We start from the raw sequence: 6,376 nt of genomic DNA, 5'->3' as shown, positions 1-6,376 counted from the left end.
GGCCAGAAGAGAGGGACCAACGGAGAGTGGCTACAATTATGCAATGGAAACCGACTGGGGAAAGCTGGACTGAACGGAAGGAAAAGGAAAGAAAGGAAAGAGGAGAGCATTATTGACAAGAACGGAAAACAACACTATGGGAAAACCTGCCACTTTGAAATAAGGTGAGAGCATTTTTTTGGACACAGTGCCCCATAAGATGAGTATCCCAGAAGGACTGCTCCTGAAACGCTGACACTGGCCAATCAGCCTACCTCAACCACAGAGGGGAAGAAACACAAAAGCAGAGCCAAGGGCCAGGCCTGCGGTACATGGTGCTACTCTGGGAAAAAGCAATCCGGCGCCTGGAAAGAAACAGTTATGTCATCAGTCTCACGTGATGCTGTGTTGTGCTCCGTTGCCATGGTGACGATGAAGATGATGAGGAGCATAAAAGTGAGGTAGCAGCAAACTTAAGTTAAAGAAATACACACCAAGTGTTTGGGAGGTTATACCACCGGTCAACTTCTCCATGGAGGTAGCCAGTTAGAAACCTTCTTATTTAACTTTAACTTTAATTATCTATAATATTATAATTATAATAATATTATAATTATCTATTAATTATAATTATCTTCATCCCCTGTGAGGGATAAAGCAGAAACAGTAAGCTCCCTCTGTCGTTTAAAATGTCTTCAGCAGCATGTTGAGCCTCCTCCAATGTTAAGTTCATGTAAGTTCAGCTTTGGTTTCCTGACATGTACCTTAGGATGGAAACTTTCCTTCATGTTCTTCTGTGTCATACTTATTTTGCCAAAGTCAACTTTATTGTCAATTCTACTATGTATTGGGCACACAATGGATTGAAATTGCCTTTCTCTCAACACCCACGTGAAGGTAAGACAAAACAAATAACGAAAACAATAATTGTCCTTCCTGAGCCATACCATACACCCTTATATGGGGTTAAAACGGTTAGCCTCATATGCTACAGGCAACTGGTCCTAGGTCGATTAAGCAGCAGATTATTACAACCCATATTTAGTCTATGTTATTTGTCAGGCCGTGACTTCTAGTGGCAGAAGAAGTCAGCTGATGTAGAATAAAGAGCGACAAAGTCCATGTAAGGAGGTGGTGGGGTGGATGGATGAGTCAAGTAAACTAAGGACTTTGAATCAGGAGAAAGAGGTTCAAGTACCGTGTGAAAGAAAGTCAAAGGTGGGGCGCTGGTTAGCTTAGACCGTGCAACCCGCAGCCCCTTGTTGCATGTCATCCCCTCTCTTTTGCCCATATTCCCTGTCTCTCAAATGTCCTGTCATGAAATAAAGAAAGTCAAAAGGTGACATGTTTGAAGTTAACTGTTACGTTAACGCATGTTAAACGCCATGAAACTTACCTAACATACTCAAGGTCCGGTGCGCATGTCACTGGACTGGTACTTGCCAACACTCTTATATGTCATTTTGGGTAATGGTCATATGTTGTACTTTCAAGCGGATCATTTTGGGACACTGGCCGTTCTGTCAAGCTTTGGGCATTGGTCAGGTTCACATGTGGTTATTTTCAAATATAATTTATTGGTTTTAATGGTTAATAGTCATCAGTGTACATTTGAATTAAGAAATTAAAGGAATGGTTGGGAAATAGCCTTATTCCCTTTCTTTCCAAGACTGAGACAAGAAGATCGACTCCAGCCTCTCTGCGTGTTAAGTACAAAACTAGATGAGTCAAGATGTTGTTAGATTAGCTTAGCTTAGCATAAAGGCTGAAAGCAGGGGGAATTAACATGTTGCACGTTGGATGATTTTTTTAACTGTAGGAAAGAAACCAGATACTGACATCCATTCAAAGTGAAAAGGAAATTTCACTGTTAGTAGCAGTATGTTGTAATTTTGACCACACCCCCCAGCACTTCTCCAGTCCAACCTCGACGCTGTAAAAGTTCAGACTCAAAGAGGACAACAGGCCTTTGATTTATACATTATTTGGTTGGGTGGTACTTTAATGAAGAGAAGGGACCTCTCATACTAATACCTAAGAGCATCAGTGTGCCTCAAACAAAGAGTTTGTCTGCTATTCTGACAGCCCCGGAAAACAACGATTTTGGACAGTGGCATTTCAGGCAAGTAAATTTTCCAAAGCAGACAATTACCCAGTTTTATGCAGCGGTTGGCTATGTGTGTGCAGGTGTGAAAGTAAAGTAGTAGATTTTTTCTCCAAACTGTGAAACAGAGATTTCTTGAACACAGCAACAGGGAGGAGTTTTCAGACCAGCTCATACGTGCAACTTGTCATGCAACGATAAAGTAACTCTGCTAAAGACATTATGCAATGCAGTGTTCACTGTGATGAGGGGAAAGGGAGAAGTCACGGCCATCACATCGAGCAAGACCTCTGTGTTCACGTAAGTGGCAGATAATGTGCAAGGAGAGGGAAGGGCGACAAATTAAAAGTAAGATGAGCTAATGAGAAAGCAGAACAGGAGGACAAGCGCTGCATGCTGGCAACTGTATGAATCAATGAAAACGAGGCTTGGCATTCACTCCATACTGTCTAGCAGCTTTGTCCTTAATAGGATGAGAAGCCTGAAGGAAGCACAGGCTTTGTAACTCACTTGTTTCTATTACCACTTAATGTACACACAGAGACAGTGATGCAGTATGCCAGTGTAGGACTGTAGGCCCACATCCAGCCTGTAGCTGCCAGAGCTGGCTGAAAGGATGGCTTCATGCCAGACTGATAAGCCCGGCAGAGGCTCTGGTCCCCATCAGAAAAGGTCACTTACAGTATCTGCCAGCTGAATGGGATGGAGCCCAGCCCTGTGGCTCCAACACTGGAAGCATCAGCATGATACTGCTTTGTGGGCCACCAAAGTGGGTTACAGTAATGTATTATATTTAAAAAATGATCTATTCAGTGTCTTTCAGCTCAGATACGATGATGTGATGCAGTTGGTTCACTGCATTTGAACTGTGGAAATAAAGAACATTTCTTGCAGACAATGAGATGGGAAGATGAACATCAGTCTCATATCTGTGTGGTTAGTACAAAGCTTGGAAGCCCAACGTGATTAGCCTAGATTAGCATTAAGGCTGGAAGCAGGGGGAAACAGCTAGCTCTGTCCAAAAGTTCAAAAATATGTAATTCCGCCAAAATTACAAATTCAAACAAAATAAAAAATAAAAAACGTGTTATGCACCGCTAGGCTAACCATGTCCTACTCCAGCTCCAGTTTGGGAATACACATATTTAATAACCATGAAGCTAGGTAGTCTGTAATGGCTGTAATTATACTGTAAACTAGCATAAATGTTGTCTTTTGTTGGTCTTGCAGGCTGCGCTCCAGTTAACATTTTCCGAGGCTGTCCGTCTGAATGAAATGAACAGGGAATGTTTTTGTCGCTGCCATCAGCTCTAGCTGGAACTGGTCAACATCACTTAAACTACACTGATCAATCATGGACACACAGATCTCACTCTTTCTACAACTTACTCAACACATGAAAACTCAAATTTATCGTGTCACAATCATACCGCATCAATTTTTGGGGCACGTCCACAACAAGTAAGGAGGACAGAACGCATAAACAGCAATATTCGTAGAAGAACACACTGTTAATGTCATGGTTTTGGGTTTTCCTCTGTTCAGCCTTGCACGTTGCATTTCCAGGTTTTCATATCTTAGTTCTGTGTCTTTGTTCACGTCTTAGTGTTAAGTCCTGGTTCTGTGTGTTAGTTCTTTGCTCTGTTTACTAGTTTGTTGTTTCCCGTTTAGATTTTACATGTGCTCTGTGTTTCATTCATCCTTGGCCCATTTGGTAGTTCATGTATTCTGTGTTCTGTTTAATTCATCCTGGTCTGTGACCAATCACAGAGCTTAAGTGCACTTCTGCGTCAAATCGTCGGCATAGCCTCTGCCTCTCGGCAAAAGTCAAGACAGTGAACGCTGTAGCGCTACTTCCGACTAGCGTTTGGGGGTGTAATTGCAGATTGACGGACGCACAAGTATAAATGCCTGGCTACGCAGGAGTATAAATCAAGCTTTACGGTCCGCGTTGCCTTGACGAGTGTTATATTTTTGAGGAGGTGCATGTCAGGTAGGTGACGGCGTAGGGTAGGGGGGCTACGCAGAGGCTACGCCGTCGATTTGAAGCAGTAGTATAAATTTCACTTATCTTCTAAGTGCGGAACATGGCACCATTGCCTCTCTACCACCACCTAGAGGACACCAACCTTGTGGCCATTGTTCATACATGCCAATGAGTGCCCCAGTGAACTCATCACATCCACCGTCCACACTCGTTTATGCAACTGCTCACACTCATTTTCACTTTGACTGTTTCTCATGTTTATTAAGTGGGCTACCTTCAGATTGATACGAGTTTCACCGTATGCATCATTTCCTGTGAATTGTTTTTGTGTTAAATATGTCTAGATGGAGGGTCAGTACATTTGATCAATAATGCAAGCATCCCGTCACTGTTATATATTCACAGATTCATTTCATGACGTATTTTCTTCCTTTCTTGCGTTCTTCAGCTCTTTACTTATTTATTATTTTTATTGAAACCCTTTTTATTCCACTTGTTTCTTGTGGATTCCTTGTTCCACTCAATTCAGTTTATTATTTGTCCCAAATGGGCAATTTGTTGCTGCAGCGAGGTTAAAAAGCACAAGAAACATACAGCAGTGAACACATGCACAGGATGAATGAACATGATTTATGATGGGAAATAAAAAAGCAACATTTTGGTGATGCTAACATGCTCTTTTATTTGTTTCTCGCCCCAAGAATTCAATCTGTTTACATGTAGTGGGGGGCATTAACTTTTTCAGCTTTTAAAAGGGGGTCATGACAGTAAAGGTTTGAGAACCACTGGCTTACACCAAAGCACAGTGAGTCATTTAGCTCATCTGAAGCAGGCTATAGGTGTCCACTGTAGCTGCACAAGGGCCCCTAGACTAGCGTTGTAGTCAAGACCGCCCAAACTGAGACCAACTCAACACCAAGACCAGAGTTTATTGAGGCCGAGACAAGACCAAGACTTTTAGGGGCTGAGACCAAGTCGAGACCAAGACCGAGGGAGGGCGAGACCGAGTCAAGACCAAGACCAGTTCCCCACATTACATGACACACAATAAAATGTGGAACGAGCTCATAGATACTTCTCAAATTGATTTGAAAGATCCACATTCCCATTAAAACACCCACATACAAACACTAAGAGCTGAAATAAACGTAAGCATCTTTATTCAACTTTTCCATGTTTACAATCACAGTCGTTAAGAAGATATACTTTATACTTGTTAACAGGAACAAAATATATATAATTAGGGTTATTGGTTGCATTTGAAGCAATACATTTAGCATCCAATCAAAGTTAGGATGTTAACATAAATCAGACAATGCAAAAGCAATTTATTGATATTCCCAGCGTTATGGTCTTGACTGGTCCCGAGTCCTCAATGTCCAAGACCAAGACCGTTTAAATATGAAAATATTAAATACATATTTGACACAGTCACTATTGTTATCATCATAATATTTGACAGGGGTTTACAGTATATTCATGTGTGCATTTACACATTTAATCATTTGTCCCTCAGACTCTGCTGGCTTGCAGGTCTTGCCCCCCCCTCCCATCATGCTGCAGTTACAGCAGGGTTTGGCTAGGGGACGCCACAGGAGCAGCAAACTGCTTCATCAGCACTGGAGTTGAACTTGCTCTGGACACATGACTTCCTGAGGAATGGTTACTTAGCTTTTACTGTAACTCCTTCACTCCCTATAATAAGATGTAGAGACATAGTAAGTTATCTGCACATAGGTCAACCTTAGAAATAACTCTTTTACATAATGTGGCCCCAAAACATCCCTGAACACAACGTGAACAATTATGTTATCAATAGGCCATACATCTAATCCAATGGTGACCTAAAAAAGGAATCTTTGTAACAGTGCATTTATTTAAAGAAAATCTACATGTCAAAGTCAACGTGTTGGAAAGAATCATTTAATAATTAAAAATATATACTTTTTATGTGCCAGTGATTTGATCCTGACAGTTTCTCACAGCTGATCTGTGAAAACAAAAGGAAAACACCTTCTCTCGTCATTTCATTAGCGAGATTGTCTCTCAAAGTCGCCAGCACATGAAACCTGTTTGTTCGCCGCAACTTGCCAAACAATTTTAACACATTCAAGCAGAAGGGAAAATAAACAAACCGCAGTCAGTTCTGCAAGTTTGCGTTTCACCTTCCAAAGCTAAATTTGTCTTTTCTCGCAGAACAGCACCCATCGTCCTCGGGGCTTTTTTCTCTCTCTCTGAACCAAACGATCCACACAGAAGCGCTCTCTATGCTTCTGACACGTTCAGGCAAAGACGGTAAATATCAG

This window comes from Micropterus salmoides, unplaced genomic scaffold, assembly GCF_014851395.1.
Source record: "Micropterus salmoides isolate LMB-PRFRI ecotype aquatic unplaced genomic scaffold, ASM1485139v1 Ms_hic_scaffold_16, whole genome shotgun sequence".
NCBI classification, from domain to species: domain Eukaryota; kingdom Metazoa; phylum Chordata; class Actinopteri; order Centrarchiformes; family Centrarchidae; genus Micropterus; species Micropterus salmoides.
The sequence above is the reverse complement of the archived record's forward strand: the minus strand, read 5'-3'. Positions refer to the sequence as shown.